The sequence below is a fragment of the Vidua chalybeata genome, chromosome 10 (assembly GCF_026979565.1).
Source record: "Vidua chalybeata isolate OUT-0048 chromosome 10, bVidCha1 merged haplotype, whole genome shotgun sequence".
NCBI classification, from domain to species: Eukaryota; Metazoa; Chordata; class Aves; order Passeriformes; family Viduidae; genus Vidua; species Vidua chalybeata.
In genome coordinates this window covers 16,520,573-16,542,084 of record NC_071539.1, presented here as the reverse complement: position 1 = coordinate 16,542,084, position 21,512 = coordinate 16,520,573, and the positions used below count along the sequence as shown (strand labels likewise).

The 21,512-nt window shown below is 40.9% G+C and overlaps 1 long non-coding RNA gene across 1 annotated transcript in view; it reads left to right on the top strand.

Moving 5' to 3' along the window:
- The window catches only part of LOC128793051 (uncharacterized), a 111,347-nt gene that overhangs the window by 70,668 nt on the left and 19,167 nt on the right, over positions 1 to 21,512 (top strand). The window contains exons 5-6 of the long non-coding RNA XR_008432647.1: positions 16,052 to 16,253; positions 20,486 to 20,594. This is a non-coding gene — a long non-coding RNA (uncharacterized LOC128793051). The remainder of the gene's footprint in view (positions 1 to 16,051; positions 16,254 to 20,485; positions 20,595 to 21,512) is intronic.

Sequence of the window (21,512 nt, the reverse complement as noted above, 5' to 3'; positions counted from 1 at the left end):
ATGTATGTGCAAGGGCTGACTCTGCAGTTTGCACCAGGCCTTATCAGAGGAGCTTTACTACACAACATACCTAATGGCAGCAGGATGTCAAGGTTCTCCTTCACCATTTATATAGGCAAATGACCATGAATTTTCCTTTTATACCTTTAAAATTGGATACTAACAAGCAGTTGCAATGTAATCTTAATTGAATCCTACTGAGGGGTTCTCCTAATTCAGAGTCCACACCCCATGCACACACTGTGTCAGTGCAGCCAATGTTCAAAAAGGTCACAGTCTGACTTCAAAGGAATTAGTTTTGTGTGGAGGAACAGGAGAGGCCACAGGCCCAGGGTTTATCTACACGGCCACAGCCAGAAGCAGCTCAGGAGAGTATCAGGTCTAAAGGAATCCTTCAGTTAATCCCATACTGAGCCACATATCTTGCAAGATCTGTACTTGTTTCCTTTAAAGAACTGAGGCTGAAGGGCCAAATATCTTTTTGCAAGTAGGGATTTTTATCCCAGTCTTGACAGATAAAGCCTCATAGTTAAGGACTTGTTAGCTGATTTGAAGGAAAAAAAAAAAAAAAAACCACCAAAACAACAACAAAAAAACACCACCAAAAAAACCCACCAAAGCCTCTATAAACTATGAAATACAGTTCTGCTGTGCCTAAAGCTGGAGGTAGCCACCACAGGCACTTCAGCAATTTGGGAAATGAAAGACACAGTTCACAGCAGCACTCAATGCTGCAAAGGGTTGCCCCCCAAACTTCACAGAATAGAAACTATAAGCAAAGTATTAATAGAACTAAAATTTAGCTATCAGTAATATAGTGAGGATGATTACTCAACTGATTATGCCATAACTTCTTAATCTCATGAGTTACTTCATAGAGACTTAATGGGGGGAAATATTCTGTTTTCAGAAATGAATAATTTCATAAAATGTGTGTTAAATGCCAAAAATATTGATAGGCATCACTGGAGTGAGGCAGAGAAACAAAAATTGCTGTAGGAAATGAATACTTGGAAGATGATGAGAAATATATTTGGGCCAATTTGCTTTTTATTTATAGTAGTAAATTTAGGGGTTAACTCCAATCAATACTGATATTAAAATTATAAAGACAGAAAACTAATGGGAGAGGAATTAATTGATTGATGCTTTTATGCCTCCTTTTCCTGATGTTTTCAGAAACAAAAATAGAAATACAAAATTATGATAGAAATTAAGATCCAGAGAAGACCGGCCAGAAAAACACTAGACTTAAATGAGCATTAAAACAGCACCAGCTTGTTCCTGGGGATCTCGTACTATTTATTGCATGGTTTGCTAATGAAAGGTGCCAGACTCACTCTTCTTACTGTATAACAACACACCAAGGGGTTCTGGATAGAATACAGGATGATACTAGGGTGTCTCAGAAGCACAGGCAAAGCCAAGTAATGCCATCTGGTAGCCAGGTTTTACTCAGTGAATGCAAAAGCTAGTGGAAGGTTATGACAAGCACACCAAAGCTTAATAATGCAGATATTAATACTTTCTCCCCTGCCTGATTACCCCAGCAGAAAGTCTGCACCATCCTGTTCTCTGTAAATGATTCAATTTACTTTTTATTTTTTTCCCCCTGGGCATGCTTGTGCAGTATTTAACATGTTTTGTGCATTGCCCATACAATAAATTAATAATCAAGCATAAAAAAATCTATTACCCCAAACTCTATCTTCCTTAGGTACAATCTCTGCCTAGAATTAATTTTATGCAGGCAAATCCTACTCTTAAGCAAAAAAAAAGGGAAAAAAAGTGTCTTCTTTGACACCAGGCATATATATGGCATAAACAAGGTGTGGTTTTCCTTGTGCTCCTTTGGTGCAGTTCATGCCTTATGTCTACATTACTATCAAAACCTTTACTGCAGTCTTTGCACTCTGACATGCCTGATAGCCAGAGGAAAGGCAGCAGTACTTTCGGTTTCCTGCTCCCAGCAGACCCTAACCAAGTGCTTACAATCCTGCTATCCTTTATCCTGCCCTTTCGTGGGTCACTCCTACCACCAAAGGTTCCTTAAAGCACCAAGGTCAGGGTGAAGATAGTTTGGGCAGACATTGATTCTGCTTTAAGGGCATCACCTTGTACCTTACCTAGGAGGGTCAGGACAGAGTTTCCTTCCAAAGGAGCTGTAGGAGATCAAGGCCTGTTTGACTCTAGTACAAATAATACAGATTTTTGGCTGCAATCAAGGATCTATTAACTGCCTTGCTCCAAACCACCCAGGCTGTTCAGGGTTGACCCTGAGCATATGGTACCTGTACTGCCACAGACAGCCAAAACCCCTTCCCCCTCTGCATCCAAGCCCATCTTGCCACCCATGCGCTGGCCGCGTGCCCTTTGCCAAACTGCTCTGTGCAGCAGCTGCCGGTTGGTGCTGAGCGCTGTCTCCAAGCTGCCGATGTGCAGAGCAAGGGCAGGGAGCAGCCGGAGTGGAAAGGGGGGCAACCCCCACAGAGGCAGCTTGTCCTCTGGGGAGGAACACTCATGGGGAGCCAGGCTGCTTTGGGAAGAGTAAAAACATGTGTTTTAACTTGTATTGGCAATGAAGATAAAATACAATCATGCTGTGGGCTGAAGACCTGCTCTGCCCTCTGTTAATGAGGAGATAAGAGGCTGCATTCATCCATAGTGGTTGGCTCTGAAACTGGCCATGACCTGTGCCAGGTAGAGCTCTGCCAGGGGAGACACCTGTGTGTTGTTCTCCATCAAAGGCTGCTGGAGAAGGAGGCTAAGCCCTCAAGGGAACATTCTCAAATTCACCCCCCTGGAGCCTGAGTCAGCACAGGAAAGAAATGTTCTGTAACAGTATCATCCATTGTCCTGTTTTTGAGGATCAAAACTGTCCTTTTCCTTATGAACTCTTTGGTACATGTGGGGAGACATCAAAGCTGGTGGACTGGATGCGAGATCCCATAATGGAAAACTGGGAAACAAGTCATGAATTGTTCAGCATACAGAGGTGGTGCCTACCTATGGCAAGCTTATTGTCCTGGCCTCTTCAGCCTTTAGAAGCCTGAATAAATAAATTGCTCACAAAGCAATGAAAACAGGTAATGCGATAGTGATATACATACTAGGAGATGTCCTTTAAATGTCCCCTCTGGCTTGCTGGATAATACCTTTATGAATATTTGTAATTAATGGTAAGAATTGAACTGAATATTTGCTAGTGACAGAAAATCATTTCGAGTTAGTCTGTGTTTTCTGAAAAAGAAAAAGCTGATGCGCCTGCCTGGAGTACATGTGCTCAGCTTGGGCAGAGCAAGCCGGGCAGGTGCCCATCCCATGGGCTAAGGGTCCGATTTTGGCACGTGCATGGTGGCTGTTAGCTGTTCTTTGCTTTGGCCACTCACCCTGAGGGCTCAGAGGACTTGGCAGGGTTCAGGACCTACTCTGCTCTGCCAACAGCACACTTGACATTTTGGAAAGTTCATCAGCCAGGCCTGAAATTCTGCACAGTATCTTCCCAGTAAGATACTGGGCAACGACAATGTGAAACTCTAACAAATTCATACAAAATATGCCCTTTCAGCCAGCAGCAAACTGAGCCAACATCCATGGCCCCTTGCTCATGAATGCAATCCTAGGGGTTAGGCAGGCAAAAAAACCCTTTTTCTGCATTAGTCTACCAAGCTTATTTAAAACAACCAGGACCTTTGCAGCTTCTTGCAAGTCACTTGAAACGAGAATATCCTCAGCGGTTTTCATTGTGGGAAAAATTTTACCGGGAGTTGTCCAAGCAATGCCAGTTTTGGACCTTGGAACAAACTTGTCTCAAACATTATTCATCTGTAGCAGAGCTACAGTGGACCACGGGAACCTAAGGATGCCATTAAAACACAAGAGACCTAAGGATGGAAACTCAGTTTGTTGGTTACAAGGAACAGTGAGCTGAAGGCTGAATGGAAGCTCAGATGCTGAAGACTGAGAATCATGAAGCAGGATTTGGTTTGGAAAAATATGGATTGGATTTCAAGAGATGGTACCATAGTGTTTGGCTTGGAAAACATGCAACACTGAACAAAAACAGAATAAAAACTCCTCTGAGAAAACATACATTATTGAAATACCTAGAGTATTTTTATTGACAGCCTTTAAATACAGATAAGCTTGTTCTGGGGTGTTTTAAGATATTTAATAAGTGTTTATGCAATTGTGCTCCAGAGGAACTGGGGCATGGAGAAAGAAGGCTGTTGAACATAACTATCCTCACTGTGGTACAAATATTGTATTTCCAACCATCCTACATGCTTCCATCTGAGTCAAGAGTTGCTGGACATGTCACATCAACCTACAGAAAGCCTCTCATTTTCTGGCAGAATAGTGAGGGGACTCCTGCATGGGTAAGTTTCCTTGGCAGCTATTTTTTAATCCATCTAGCAGAATATATGTATATCTGTCCAGCAAAGTATTCTCCCACCCCTCTGTAGATCCATGCTCTGCACAGTGGCTAATGTTCAAACTGTGAGTGCTTCTGCGGGGCCTGTTTGTCAGCGAGCCTAGCTCTGCAGTGGAACCCCTGGGGAATCACAGAGATAAGCAGAGCTTTCACCCCTCTGGTCTTTGAGCCTCCATCCAGCTTGCCTGGTCCTTTGGGGCCTGACTGTCTCAAACAAGTGTGACAGAGACTTATTGCCCAGTGTTACTGGGCAATGCGGGTCATGTGGTGCTCTAAAAACACTGAAAGAGAAATCAGATCATCGAGACACCTTCAGCTCAGCAGAAACTCTGGAGCCCTCCAGGAAAAATTTCAGTGAAGCTGAGGTGATGGGTAGAAAAAGACAGCAAGCCTGGGGAGGGAAGAAAGACATGTTTTTTGTTATTTTAAACACATGTGCTTGTGTTGATTCATAACGGGAATCTGGGTGGGAAGCGCAGCTGGGAGGACAGAGGGGAGAGGCTTATTTTTATTTTGAAAATATGTGCTAATTGTGGCTCAAAGCAGGGAGAGGGTGCGACAGTGCATGATGAAGAAGCCACCTGCAGTGAAGGTGGAGAAGGAAGGAAGTTTTTACTATCTGTCAATTGAAAATATATGTATTTCTTTAGTGACTGAACCACAGCTAGGCAGACAGCCTCAGAGCACTGAGTAACTCACATTCAGCTCTGCTTTGGGCAACAGCTTTTATGGCTTGGTTCTAGCACCTTTTATTTAGCCTTGTGTGACCAACTGGTTTTGGGTGGAATGAAATGTTTCAGTCAACCCAAAACTGACATTTGTTTTCACTCAGTCTTCTAAAAAGCATATTCTTTCCCTTTCAGGCATCAATTTGTATTATTTTTGTGTTTGTTTAAAGCCAAGTAGTGGAAATGCAGAGGCATGATTTATACATGCAAGAAATAGGAAAAAAATTCTTATTTTCAGCAACGAAAAACACAGGAACATCCACACCACTCTCTCATGCTGTAAGAAAACTCTCTTTAAGCCTTCTACTTTTTAAGAAACTTTTAACATCAGGTTATGAGTGATTCTGAGTGGCAGGGTATCTGGCCAGGGCTCTGTATTCAATACCTGACTACATACCAGTGTTGAAGATGATAAGCAGCCAGGCACCAGTTGCTCCACATGTTGGGTAAATGTGCAAATGCTCTTTATGTCATTGATTAAGGTAGACCTTCATCCAAAATAGATTGGCTTCATCAAGAGAGACCCATAGAATGGTGTTAAACTGTCTGGCAGAGATAGTTCAGACAGCAACTCACAGAATATTATTTGAATTAATAGATTAGTGCTGCTGGTGTGAGTTTTTGGAGCGTTGCTTTATTTTCGTTAGTACCCAGAATGTAAATGTGTGTCATGAGCAGAATGCAATCTGAGGGCTTCAGATACACTCTTGTGGAGCTGTGCTGGAGGGGGTTCTACCACAAGGGACAGAACACACATCGTTTTCTGCAGAACACCACACAAACTCTTATGGGCCCAATATTTCTGAAATACTAAAACAAGTTCCACTATTTCCAATAGTTCTAGTTCTAGTTTCCTCTTAACCAAAATGATTCAGCCCTGCTCCTCTCTAAGTGGGTCTTGGACCAGTTACCCTCAAGAGGAAATAAAGCAGGATTTTTTTTTGTTTGTTTGTTTGTTTGTTTTTTTGTTTTTTTGCTTCTTTTTAATTTTGTGGGCAGCTAAAGAAGCAAAAGGGCACATAATTCCCACTTCTGCTTTTACCTTTGAAAAATCCTGCTGTGATCCTAACTGTATTGTTTAGGTGTCTAATACCTTTGAAATCTACTCCTAAAACACTTCATCCTTTATGCAGCAAAGTGCAGTATTTTATGGCTGCCAGAATGAGAAAAAGGCACATTAAAGAGCAGATAAAAAGTAAAGTTTGGATTGCTGCTCTCTGAGTTTTAAAAACCAAGAGGGAGTTTTGGTGAGGGAGGAAAGAATGAAAGGAAAAAACGTCAGGGATACAGTGATATACTCTGAGTCTATGGCCAAGATTTCCCTACTCTCCCACTCAAACAAGAGTTCTCATTGTCTGGGTTTTATGTGAATTATTATTAACCACAACTTGACTTCCCTATTCAGCTTACCCACTAAGCACACTTAACAGCCTCTGATAACACTCTTAACTTGCCTATGTCTAGTGGCATAATTTCAGTGAAAAACACTATGTAGAAATCAAACTCTTCTCTGTGTCATGTGACACAGTTTGACATGAAAACACAGGAAGCAAATAGATATAGCTAGGACTAATGTACAAAGGCTCACAGACAAAACATTTCTCTTAGGCACCATGAAATGCCTGACAACGTTTTTGCTCTTCACATCCAAAAGATGGCCAGGAGCTGCTCTTGAGAAGACCTTTACAGTGAGCTTCATTGAAAAAAAGCTCCTAAAAGACCATGTATGAAGCAATATAGAGAGTGAGTCAATTAGGAAATCATCCATGTCATGTCACACTGAAGTTCTGTGGCTGGTATATATACTACAGTTTTCCCATAAATAGAAGTGAGGAAATTGTTGCTCCAAAACTTGAATGTGTAGCTAATTTGAACGTGATCTCACAGAGGGCTGTTGGGAGTTCCTATTTGTTATTATTTGGTGATTAAGCATAGCTTGTACATCTGAAACTCTTTGTCTATTCATTCCACTTTTAGACTTGGAGCAGCAGATGCCATACCAACTCACAACAGAAGATGATTCAAGCAGAGATTTCTCTCTATTTTGGGGATTTGCAAAGGCTTCCTCAGCCCTCAGAACTCTGCTCATTAATTCCTTAACTGTTGCCATAAATCTCATATTTTGATAACTTACTCATTAGCCCAGACAAGCAACATGCAACCCTTGGCAGAGTTCAGGACCAATCTATATAGTGGAGAGAAATATATCTGGCTTCTTCACTGAAAATACAAGCCTAATACATCCACATTTTGTTTTTCACTGCCTAGAAAAATAGGTTGATGTTTGGATTTCCTAGGCTCAGTTCTTTTTTTCAGTCAGGCTGCATTTTACTCTGATGCACTCTCATTTCACTTAATAAGAGTTGCCGTTTTCCAGTGAATAGAGAATCATTAATCATACATTGTCTCTTCAAACACAATCCACAGACACTTTTCTTATTCTAAAGTAAAGCCCTCCCTCCTCCTCCTCTTGAAGTGCCATATTTTACAAAAGGTTTCCCACTACTTGGAAACTAACCAGTGACTGGAAATCTGTGTCTCCAAAGGCCATGGACTCAAGAAAATAAATAATTAGACTGCCACCAGCTGTTTAAGTTAAAAGTGATGTAACTGTTGGGATTTGTGCTTCCATACACACAAACAAGATGAACACTGGTCAGGAAGGAATTTTTCATAAGTACCAAATTATTTGACATACTTAAATAAGAATTTTTAGCCAAGAAAACACACACACAAATATTTTCCAGCACGAACAGATGTTAAAAGTTTGATCTTTGGTGTATAATCTGTAGCAGGCATACAGAAACTCACAGGAATTTATAAAGTTACTTCATTTCATGTTGTGATGCATGCCTGATGAGAATATGGTTAATTGGCAACACTAACAGCATCAGTAAAGGCCAGCTCTCTTACAGTACTGACAAACAAGCCTTAACCTATTTGTCTGCCACTCTGCAATCAAAATTCCAATGGCAAAACTGCAGGTTTTTTGTGGAATCTTGACACTACGGTGAAATTATTTTTCTTGTGTCTATTCAGAGAGAAAAACTAAAGCATGAGTTTTTAAACTCTTTCCATCCCCAAAAGTCTTTCTAAATCTCAAAGTCACTGTAAAATAGGATCAATTATAAAATGGCACACAGGGAGCAAGGCCTCCATTGCAAAGCTGCAAGTGAAAAACTTATATGCACATTACCAGTTGCATGCTGTTGTTTTTCCAGTCACTGTGATAAGAAACATGCTTTGGTTTGGTCTGGGCTGCAGGTATATTGTCTATGCCATGGGTGTTAATGTAGGTAGATAAATTACTGCTATAGATACAAAACTTCTAATGATGATTGGCTCAAAATGAAATTATATGAGTTCTTCCCCCAGAAGTGCTGAGGGTGGCTTTTGTGAATTTCCAGACCAAGTATAAAGTAATGTTTATGTGCACACATCTCAGTGATCCACTGGGAAATCCAAGCCTGGATCATAAAAGTCCACCACATAAAAGTTTTCCTTTTAGGTCAAGTGAAAGAACTGTTGGAAGTATTGAGGAATAATCTGTCTTCTCAATAGAAGTTACATGACTCCCCTGCCTTCCTAAGACTTTTTCCATGTCTTAGATTTTACGATTGACAAAATAATGACAGCTGCATCCTTTCTAATTTCTTAATGGAATGCAGCCAACAGTACCCAGAAGGACAAAAGCCAGGATTGAGGGGAGCTGAAAAGGGAGGGAGCTTACATGGCTAGGAAACAAGTACTGTAAAAGCTTTCTGAAAACTTACAACCAAAGTATAATTACTAAAACAGCTTTGAAAGGAGGGAGTTAAATTACTGAGTGTGGCTGTGATCATTCTGCTAGTTTAGATTGCTCCAGTATAAATTAAATGAAACAGGACCTGGACTGCTAATTAACTACCCTACCCACAGGTGATCACAATATGTGCCATGTAAAATCCCTGCAAAGGCAAAATTTATACACCTAGAAATGACAAGAGTGCATATTAAAACCATTTTTGCAGTTTACAATAATAGCAAAGTCCTTTGATAGCTCATCAGGAAAATGGCGGGGGGGAGGGGCAGGGAGGAAATTCTGTATACATTTAGAAGTAATGATTTAGACAACATTTCCCTTGAATTAGTTTATTTTAAAAGAGAACAAAGGGGTTGTCCTGCTGGGTAGCTTTTCAGCAGGGATGCCCTGCCTGCCTTATTTCAGATCTGCAACATTATGTGGTTTCAATTAGTGGTAGCACTTGCAAAACTAGTAACACAGACATTTTGGCTTGAAATCTGACTCCAAGGCAGTGAAGGGTACTTAAGATCTACTCAGGGGTGGGTGGAGAAATACAGTATATTTGAAACAGTGTTGATCTTCTGTCACTGTTGATCTTCTGTCAGAGTGGTGTCACTTCTAAAACCCTCTCTGTGTTTTTAAGGGCTTGGTTTTTCATTTCTTCTTTGTTTCTCTGTTTAGAAGTTGATTTCCACTTTTCTAGCATTCTATTTCCTGTCTCTTTTGTCACCTGGCTATTTACTAGGCCCTCAGTTAAGTTTTTTTTCAGGCTTTGAGGGTACCCAAGTAATCTAGCAAAGCATGCTCAAACTATTATGGCACTTAAAATGCTTAATATTCACAGTCCCCTTCCTCCTCAAAGTTCTTTGCAAGTCTATGTACTCTAAGAACCCTGTACTATCAGGGACTGACTGGTTTTATAGTCTATCTGTCCCCTTAATGCTGTGAAGGAATTACTAAAATATCCTTGTAAGGCAAATGGTAATTTCTTTAACTTTGCAGACAAGGCAGCTGACTTCTGTTGCTATTCCACATCAATGTAAGTGTCTCATGTAATACATCTGCTGGCAGAAAAAAAGCCTGTGTATGATGATTCGACAAAGTTTCCCAGTCTTACTCATCTTAGCTATCTTGATAGGCAGGTGACATTTTGATGAACAAAATAACAAATGTCACTGCTGTGGTGACAGACATATACAATATTCCAAATATCCACTGAAAGAGAAGTGTTTAATATTGGAATGAAAGAGGCAATTTCTTGACAGGATTTCAACATGTATAACTATAATATTTTTAGCAATGAAGTCAATAATGTGTCTCACTATCACATCCATCATGGTGCTAAAGTAGTTTTTATCAAGACTTTCCTAGATGCTGCTCTAGTATGGTGATAGTCAACATAGTAGAGCTGAAAGGAGACTACAGCAAAACCATGAGCCCTTTTTTTTTTTCTCCAAGACTTGCATTCCTAATCTCCACTAAAGGACTTACATTTGTTTTCGTGGTGGTGAAGGCTGGAGATCAAAAAGAACCCTAAATATCATCACCATGTATCTGTTTTGCTAACCTAATGTTGGCAATAGGCCTTATAAAAAGCTGGCTGTAAAATCACCATGTATTTGGCAATGCTTCATTTTTTATTTGTGGTTGCTATCAAGATGAAACAAAATTTAGGGGCTGCAAATGGAAATGGAATGAAAGTGTGGAAAATTCTGCTCATCTCAAACCCCATGATGATCATCTGCTGAATTATTCACATGTCTGGTCAACAGCATTTGTATCTATCAGTGTTACCTCAGCCTTGCTTGCACGGCCATTTAGCCCAACTCTCACTCGTGCTGGGAAGCAGCAACCTGAACTAAGGACCAGAGGATGGAGCAGAAGCATGGGACATGGATAGACTTTTCCTTTCTGATCTACATAACAGAAATCAGAATAGAAATGAGCAGTTAGGGCACTGCGATAAAACATCCGCAGTGTAGTTCAACTGATTTGAGGCTGGAACACCAAATTTACCCCACATTTCTTCAAAGGCTCTGCAATGGGAGTGCCTTACTTCAGAAGCAGTTTCTCTTTTTAGGTAATCCACAATGATCCACAGTCATACAAGCAGGCTTTCCCCAGCTTCATTCATGCTACTTAACAGCTTTATATCAATTCTAGGAATAAAGATGCTCACACATTCCACTGACATAAGAGAGTAGGTTTAATGCACTCTGTCATTTGCCACCATCCTGACGGGCCCTTTTTGTGTGTCTGTGTGATTAATACATGTACTAATGCTAATAAAACACTTATGGAGTTTCCCAGTGTAGACACGGCCCCTTAATCCTTCCCTGTTCTGCTGGGGATAATCATTTTTACAACATGAGATCACTTGCGCCAGTGAAGTGCATTTTAACACCTTTTGCTGTTATCTGTATGAACTGATGATCCTAATAGAATCCCAGCAGTGCATTTAAACTTTATTTCCTAGGTTAATCAGGCTAAAAGACAGTTAACTAAGTTTCCCAAAGGGGTCCTTCTTTACATTAAAAAAAAAAGAAAAAGCTACTGGAATTGTTTATCACTAGAAATTTTGGTCAGTGAGAAAAGAAAGGGAGTAATGCTATAAAAAGAAATGGTGTTTTTGTCTTGTAGTGGACAGCACGGCACACCATAAAAAAAAAAAAAAGAGGGAAATATTTTCTGAACAAAGAGCTCATGCTGGTCCCCCTCCTTTTTTTTTTTTTTGATCTTTAATCCCTTCTCTCCTAAGTAGAATGGCAAAGGAGCCCTTCTCTCTCTCTAATAAATAGCTAGCAAAAGAAGGCATTCAATGCTCTGTCCCTTTGATCAGCACAAAGCTGTCAGCTCCTGCCGCTTTTTTTTCTTCTAGCTCTTGTTCCTGGTTAAAAGTGGAAGTAATACCCCCTGAAAGAAATACCCTAGGTGTCCTGCAAATCATCAATCCTATTTTTTAACTTGTTGTTTTTCAGTGGCCCACCCTCCTGGCCCGAGCAACCTCCTCACTAACACCCCTCTTCCTCTTTCCACCCCTTTTCCAGAATACCAGTTTCATTTGATACGCAATTCAATGTGCCAGTCTGACCTACTGGGACCTTGCTGTCTGAGACTCTACCACTGCGCAGACAGGGGAAACCTTCCTTCTAGCAATAAACATGTTTACTTCCATTCATTTCTCCCCCTGTAAAGGAATTTTTTTTTTTCATAGACACGGCAAAGGGATTTTTAGAAAATAGCTTTTAATAATTTATAATACAGGTCTAACTTAAAGAAAAGCAGAACAGAAACAATAAATAAAAAATTACAGGTTGTGCTTGACCGAGTATGTGAGATCCCATTTTGCTCCAATCTTCAAGCTGCTGCATTTCAGCGACATCACTGCATCTCAGCAGTAAACAATCTGCAAATTTTGCTGCCTTCAGACAGGTCACTCGGTGCATTTTAAAGCAGGCTCCTTGTTTACTGCTCAGATTATCTGCAATGTGCTTTTCTGCTTCTCACAGTGTCAGGACCTGATACACAGTTTGCAAATATTGTGCAAAGGAAATAATTGACAAAGGCAAATAATTACAACCGGGTGTAGAACAAGAGAGTGGCTGGTGGTGGGAGAGCAGGGCAGAGGTTTGGTGTCTGCGTGTGTGTCTATAAAGGTTTGGAGGGGGGAGGAATGGGGAGTAAGGGAAAGCAACTCTATAAAAGAGCATTTTTACCAGACAATGTCATAGTCTCAGTGACATGTAATGATGTTTAAATACCTTAGCCATTTTCCCCTCATGATTGCTGCACTGGGTGCGTTCTGTGGGCCTATAGAGATATGTTTTTCAAAAATCAGGATGGAGTGAATGCCGTTCGTTGTTCTGGCTGCAAAATGTCAAACTGCAGTGGAAAGAAATACAGCATTGCAGTGGTGGTGCACTGAGGCCCCCGGTAGGAAAGCAGGAGCTATTAAGTGGAAAATTCCTGCAGAGGACGTGTTTCCATTTCTAATGTGAAGAAAGAGGGTGTTGTTTGAGGCTGGCAGGTCTGTGGAAAATACAGAAAACACAGGGAAGATGAGAAAATGACCTCATTGAACTCTGAGAACTTAAGCAAACAAACAGCTTCGGCCAACATATCACATCCTTCTGCCCAAACAACAAATTGACCTGTAAGTTATATAATCCCCCACAAGCCCCCATGACTTGTGTAAATGTGGGGAGGGAGAAGGGGGCTGTTCACACAGGGGCAGGGAGTACAAACTGTAAAACCTGCTGCAGCAGGAAAGATTCTTGGGGTGAGCTGCCTGTCCTCCCCACAACACCACCTTCCACCCCAAATGGAGTCCTCACATGAGATTCAGGTTTAATTGCACTCTGAATACCAGCAGAATGATGGCACTAGTTGTTTATTATAGTATGAACTATTTCAGTACAGCATAAATTTTCCATTTCAAAGGATCCTGAATGCCTTCAGGGAAGGGACTAGGTTTTGTGAGCAGAGGGTGGCCTCTGTAAAAGTTGGTGGGGGGTTCGTCTTAGGGATGGTTAAAACCGCATTCTTGGAACCTGAGGGGGGGACTCTGGAATCCTGTTTAGGGGCTGTGTTTTCCCCTATAGAGGCCCCCTGTAGTGTTGACTTGGACTGCCTGAGTTACCATTTTATATCAACTGAACAAATCCTAGTGTAAAAATGCAGGGGCTAACCAAAGGCCATGGTTCTGCTGGGGTTGCTGCTGTTCCCTTGGCAGAAAAGGCAGATATGCGCCAGCGTCCCCAGCATCTGACTGTGCTAAAGGTTCGAGTCGCTGTACGACTGCTGGCCTCAGTGTTTTTCCAATAACAAATTAATTGAACATAATAGAAAAATATTAATAGGTAGAACAGCAGATAAACCATAATTCAGAGTTTACAACAAATCAGAAAGAGCTTTTCTCTTAGTTAATAGTACATTTGCTGTGGAAACTTGTTCTCAGCTACCATGTAATTCCAACATACCCTTTTAATGGGTACTCTTTTTTTCTTGTTTACATTGTTAAAATCATGTTGTCTCCCACTTGCAGTTGATTTTGAGCACAACCAGAACCTGCTCTACCATCCAGCCTTTTGCATGGACTCAGCCTCTCATAGACCAAGTTAGCTTTGAGTAGTCCTTGCAGCTTTAAAGTCTACATGCTTTAAGGACAAGCATAAGTATAAACAGATAATGGGTTTGATCTTGCATCTTTAAAGCATATGCACAGGAATGTAGGAATGCACAAGGTTCAAATATTAGCAGCAAAGACGAAACAGCTGGCACAAGATTCACAAACTACAGGCGCACATTCAAATTTCATGTAAGCCGCTTTTTAAGTCTAATGGTTTGATCCATTCTGTCATTAGGCACTACTAGCCATGAATGCACTGAGGGAGAATTCAGAAAACCCCAGCAGCTATAAGGAGCTGATGAGATTCAGTGTTCACATTCCCTACCAAAACGTTTTAGAGCAAGATAAAGTGAATTACAAGATAAGTGCTGAAGAAAAAGTGAGACCATCCCAAACTCAATGCAAAAATGCAACTCTTCCCTCTTGTAGGCTTCAAAAAATGTAAATAACCATTCTTTCTTTTCCAGTTTGACATCTCCCTGCATGTGGAGAAGACAAGGCAAAAAATGACAGAATTACATACTACCAAAAAATCTGTACATACAAGATTTTCAATATTTTGTAGATATTATAAGTAGTTTTAAGAAAGATCAAAAAAGGTGGCTGAAGATGGGAGCATGTGGCTATATCAAATTAAATTCTCACACAGCTGTTGCATATTGCTTTTCAAGGCTCCAGTTGCCACTTATTTCAGGTATGGAGGAGATAGTGTTGTGGTAATATGAAAAGGAAATAATTCTGATCTGTGCAGCTCAGATCCGAAAACCGATTTGCCCAGAATCCAGCACCATTTCAGTTTAACCCTAAATGCCTTCACCTCTGCAGCACAAGGGCCAAAGACATTCAGGAGCTCCACAGTGTTGTGTTATTCCCTTTCTGGAAATGTTTAACCAGGGCAAACTATATAGTGCAGCATTTCTGCATGGTGCCATGGATTCTGTTTCTCTTTTCCTTGTGCTGTGTAACTAAGGGGCACTGTAAGGGGTGCATAACTTACAGACTAGAACAGCTTTCTCCTCCACACTCTGACAGGAAATAAAAAGTGCCCAAAAAAATCAAGAGAAAAACAAACTCTATGAATGACAAAAAGAAGCACTGCCAAAACAAAAGTTTCCCGCACCTAATAAAAGGAAAAAGTCAGATTTTTGCTCATCCTCACCTTGTGGTTGCAAATGGCAAAGGAAGAGAGGTAAGGAGTGCCCCATCATTAGGGCTCTGGAGTTTAACACCCACTGCAGCATTAACTCTTCTGAGCAGTGCAGGGCTTTGGTTACATTGCTTTTTATGGGTTTTTAACAGGTTCTTTGTCTTTTACATAGTGAACTCAGCTCATCTCGTAGCTTCTGTTTTGCATTCAGTTTACAAGACTTGAGAATGCCTAAAGAGACTTCTAAGAGACTATTTTAAATAAAAATATAGGTATATCTGGGTGATGAAGTACAAACCTGAGCCAACAAGATTGTAGGAAAACCACATTCAGCTCCTGCCAATGCACCTCAGTGCTGCCCTACATAAAACTTTCAGAACTGTGCAGAAACGCCTGGTCAAACTAACTTGTGCAGGAGTTTCAGAAAGCACAAACATAGGTAATTAGAATAAACAAAAAAAATAATGTTTGTGAGTTGTCCCTCTTTGCATCACAATATCAAAAGTCGTGGAGTAAAAGAGACACAGAAATCACTGATCAAGCTTCGGCTTTTATTTCTTTGTTCTTTTATTTTAAATCGTAAGATTTCTTCACATCTGGGAAATGTGTGGTGTCAGCATTCCCAAGCCTTAGCACTGTCCTCTCATTCTGATCCTAGTGGAAATAGGACACTTGGCCTCTGAGCACTGAGGGAAGCATTGACTCCCCAGGATTTTACTATCACTATGTCTGCTTTCTAAACTTTTATAAATCTAAGATCTTGAAAGAAGTTTTGAAACCAACTGGTACAAGACCTGACTGTGAACCAATCTTCCTCAATGTTTTTCAGTTCAGGAGACTCCCAGTGTGGACAACTGGAGGATGAGGACCCCAGGACATGACAAAGCCTAAACTCACTGTTTTATCTGGATGCAGAAAGAAAGGCCCCTTGGCCTGTATATCAATGGTTTCATACTGAGAAAAGAACAACAACAAAGAAAAAAAGGAAATATCACAACAGGATGTGTACACAGGACTTTTGTGGATAAAAGGTGTGTAATCTGCCCCAACACTCACCAGCTGGGGACCTTCCTCTGTCTCACGATGTCTCTACCTCAGGATGTGGGTCCTGCTTTGGAGGCAATAAGAATTATCAGGTGTTCATAAAATGTGCCTTGGGAAAGCATTGAGCTTTTGCACTTGAGGGGCAGCTGCAAGGAGAAGGTAATCTGTGTTTTCCACATTTATTGCAACTACACTTGGTTCAAAGAATATTAAGACAGAATTATCTTGGACCATATTAAAAACCTTATGTTGAGTGATAGGAGGGGCCACAAGCACAAAAGTGAAAACATTCCCCTGAATGCAAATCCTCCCACATACCAGAAGAAATACATAAATCAGTCAAAGTGTGGGTCAGTTTTTGCTTGGCAAAGTGTTTGACTCAACAAGGGATGGAGTGCTGCTCAGCTACTTTTGACTCAACTGAGTGCTGCCAACCAGCCATGAAAAAACCACAGTGGTAGAATAGGCTAAACATTTGGGAGTGATGGCCCAATGGAAGGCTTTGGAAGGGTTGTTCCCAGGTTCTTGAAATATCTATGGCACAATTGACCTCTACAGATACATTTAGGTATTTTTCTTACAGCAATTATCTGGCAATAAGAAGTGCTTGATTAGACTTTCTGCAGACTGATCTGTTGCAGTGCAAGAGCCTGGCCTTTACATGGAAACAAGGCTAAAATTTGACTCTTCTGTTGAAATGGTCATTTGCAGCAAAGGTTCCTCCCACCAGTGAAGCAAATTAAATGGCACGTGGGACAAAACAATACCAATACTAAAGATCTGAGTCAAGATTAATCAATGGATTTCTCTTACCGAAGTGTTAAGGAGATCTCCTTGGAAATCATTAATTTCTATAACATGCATTACGAAAAGAAATCCACAGGGTTCAGGGAGAAGCAAAAAGGGAGGCTTTTAATATTCTCCCTTTTCTGCTTTTGGTTGTGATTCTCCTAAGTGATGGGCATGATGCTAAAGTCAGTCTGTCCAGCATGGTGGGAATGTTACCCAGTGTCACTACAAGTATTTAGTCTGATCAGCCTCATAAGCCCCCCCCACCACACAGAAACTAATTTTGAGGATTAGGGCACACCAAGACACTCAAGCTCCACTCCTGTGGGTTTGGGGAGAAACAACACATTTAAACATTCCAGTTACTGTTCCCTTGGCAACGTACATAACAACAACTCAGTAACACTATGGGTTTCTGTTTTCTTAACCCTTCAGGACATTGACTGAATGAATACTTCCTTGAGGAAACTGTTCAGTCAACCAGATATACTCAAACACACTTAAATCCAGCAGGCCTTTTCTCTTTAAAGAAACAACAGCTGCTGAATTCCGTGTCAAACTGATCTCCTCCCCTAGCATTAAAGGGTTTAATTCAAACACACACATATACCATTAGCAAACCCTCCATGGAAGTCTGTATGAAAAAAAGACAGTAAAAACCAATCCCCAAATGTCAATGTTTCATATCATTATGAAATTACCATGGATCAGAGGACACAGAGAACAATACACGACATTTTATAAAGCACATAAGTACTCTTAAGAAACAAAACAATATTAGCATTTGTGTAGATTATAAAACACAATATTGTTCCTGACAGTAATAGGAATAATAATGTCTACAACAAGTTTATAATGATTTCTCTGGGAATTTAAAATACTTTGTAAATATTAACTAATACTATCAAATAATAAGATTTACACCATCTTTGTGAAATACATGAGCTATGCCCCTGAGTTTGCTCCCCAGCTCAATGAACTGGAGCTCTCTGTGACATTAAACACATCTGTTCCTCAGCAGTGACCATTCCTGTTGTGCACAGGTTTGGAAGAGGAACCACCCAGTGAATACTTGTGCAAGGTCACCAGAACTCACCTGCCCTCACAAAAAGCTGCTGTAGGTTTTGGGCTGTCATTAGTAGACAGAATTAATGAACATGCTTGCAAGGCCTCAGTTAATAGCTGCAACTGTTATGGTACTCTGCAGATTTATTTAAGAGACTTGTCTTTGCACTATTGTCTTCCTCAGAAGTTTAGATTTATGAAAGCATGAAAACCTTTACCCTGGAAATCTTTGCCCCAGGCTGACATCAACAAATGATGTGTAGCAATTATCTGAAAAGAACTTACCTTTCTTTCTCAGTATACAAGAAGGGACCTGACCTAGCTTTTTAGGAGAGCAAGAAAAACCATCAGTACCTATGTCAAAATTATAATTATTCCTTAACTAGTAGTGTACTGATCCACACTTACTTACACAAAGGAAGAGATTGAAGTTACAAAAGAAAATCAGGGATCAAGTATATGTTAGTGCAGCCCAAACCAATCACAGTTCATAAGCCAGCTTTTTCACCCTTTTTCTCTGTAAGCTTTAATTTTTGTTATTTTCAAAAGGAGCCTGTGTAATCTTCCCTTGGATCTGCCCTGTGGTGATGAGACACCTTGCCACATTTGTAGCTTCAAGAAGATATAAGAAAGAATTAAGTACACCTACAAAATGAAGGCTCTTTAGCCTTAAGAACCTAAGGTTCCATTGTTCCAGCACTGCTTTCCATGGAGAGTGCTTACCTTCTCTGTAGCAGCTCCTGTGTAAATCTCTGGGAAGGAGACCTCCCTCCTCACCACACCCCCACCCCCAGCCTTAGCTCACAACCATTTGTTAAAAGTTACACAGCATCCTCACTAACAAACATGTGGTTGCCAGGGCATCCTTGCTCCCCAGCCAACTACTATACTAAGGCTTTACTGGCAGCCATCCAGCTGTGCCTCATTTAGGAACCTCTGCAGCAGTAAGGGATGTGTTTTTCCTGTTTACAGGAGAAATAGTCAATTTGTTGATTGTCTCCTAAAGACCTGAATCATTTGGGGAAGCAGTAATTTCTCACAGCGGACTGTGAGACAGAACATTCCTCCATTTTCTCTACAAACCAGAATTTAAATCTTACTGCAGAGATCTGGGATTTTTGCACAAGCCCCACTGGAGTAGGCCCCAGACAGGTTGGTGAGCAGCACAGCCCAGCACAGAGCCTTGCATGGTGATGCCCCACACAGCTGGGCTGGTAACTCAGCACAGCCTCTGCAGTGGGGTGGTGTTAACTTGCCTGGGAGGAGAGGGGGAGTATTAGCAGCTACAAACTCCATTTCACTAAAGATTTTACAGCATCACAGCAACATCAATCCCAGCTAACCTTGCTCTCACTGTTGAGTTTTCTTGGCCAACTGCATTAAAGAACAAAGGATGGCCCTGTATAGCTATGGAAGGGCATTGCTTGCCATTTCATTTAGTGCATGTTACACCCAAAGATGCAGCAGTGCTATGGCTGATTCCAGGCTGGACTTCTGCCTGCCCAGCAGCCTGAGTGGGCATTAGTCACAGAAGCTGATGGCAGGGGACATGGTGCCAGCAGTGGGCATGGGCTGCTGTCATGGTGGGAGCTCATATCCTAAGAGCAGCACCCAGGATGAATGAAAAAACAGAGAGTTGCACCGAGAGGATTGACAGATTTTGTTGCTTATGCCATAATTCTTCTGTCCTTAATGCCTCCAGGGTGTCACTGTTCTTTCATTTCTAACTCCTAGAACAATTAATGAGTTTAATTTGTGCCCTTAGCACTGTCTTGTGGCACCTTTCATGCAGTAGCATTCATGCAAAAAGAGCTGGATGAAGAAAGGAGGGGAACATCCAGATGGAGATGGGATGTTTTGGATCACATATTCCTACTGACCCTAGAGGAGAACAAGGTTCCACACACTAAGGAAAGCTTAGGCCAAAAAATCTCAACAGGAGGTGGATGCCACTGTCACTGCAGCTGTCACTCATAACTGGTGCTTACATACCAGACCTTTCATCTGCAAATTAATTAAATATAAACTACGTGAACCCTGAAACAGGCAAGTGAAAAGGGCAATGAACATTTTTATTCTCAAGCTCTGTATTTTGAAAAGGCAAGAAGTAGATCCCTGTGCTTAAGACCATCAGAGCTTTACAAATTCAGCTTTTGGAGGTCTCTTTACAACACTGAGCAATTTGTTTTAATAGTAACTATACCATTGTGCTAATTTGGGCAGCAGTTTACAGTCAAATCCTGGCACCCATTTTATCCATACTCCTTATGTGTCAGCTTACACTCTGGCTTTAGCCTGGGAGAAGCCAACAGGGAAAGTCAAGACAAATTAAACACCAGGTTATATTTAAGGTTTCTCCCTGCAGGATGGATAAACCTCACTGAAATCACTGTTCTGAGACTGCAGGCACAGCTATTAAGGACAGCCCAGAAGCAAGCCAGGTCTAATTTCCAAAGCACAGAGTGGATTAAAAGGTATGATTGCAGTTCTAGTTAGCAAAATTTTAACATAGCTTGTCACAGATGAGCTAAGAATGATATGCATTAACAGTACAAGAGTAGAGACTTTTGCACTCTAAGGCTGCCTTTGCTATTGATTCTGTGTACTGTGTAATAGAAGTGGCTGATGCCAAAGACAGGTGCCCAACTTGTTAATGGGTTAAATTTGGACATTGTCAATTTTCTACATCTTATATAGCTATAAAAATATATATACATATAAAAATACATAAGGAATTACATATGTTTAGTGTTCCTGGTTGATAGCAACTGAACTATTTATGCTCTAGTCTTGCTGGGGCAAAGGACATTGTGTTTGCAATTCATTATGTCCCCAAAGAAGTAGTAAACACTGTATCTATGCTATGAAGTAAATATATAACAGGTCAGAAAAGCAATGTAATTGCAAAAAAAGAGACGGCAGATGAATCACAGCCTTACCCTGATACCACCCAAGAAGGTCTGAGCATCGGTATTCAGCCCTCAGGACTGCACTTACAGTTTTAGCATTTCAGACCTAAGGAAAAGAAAGAAATAAAAGAAGGCAAGAGTTTAGCTTTTGTTCACTGTGTGAAAGGGGAGTGTGTAGCTCCTCACACACTCCCACAGGACATGCAGAATGCAGTGACTGCTCTATACAACCTTTCACTGGAAGAATGTGCAGGCAGCAAAAGTATTTGTGATACTAATTACAGATTAGAAAATACTCATTTACGAAAATGTCCCTTGGCAGGTATTTCAAAATAAACGAAATATATTCCTCTCCAAACTGATGGAAAGGGCTGTATTCCTCTATTTAGCTAGAGAAAAAGGGATTAAAAATGCACCCCATTTGGGATGAAATGGGTTATAAAAATGAGACATAAAGCACTTTACATCAGTGCTGACAAGAGC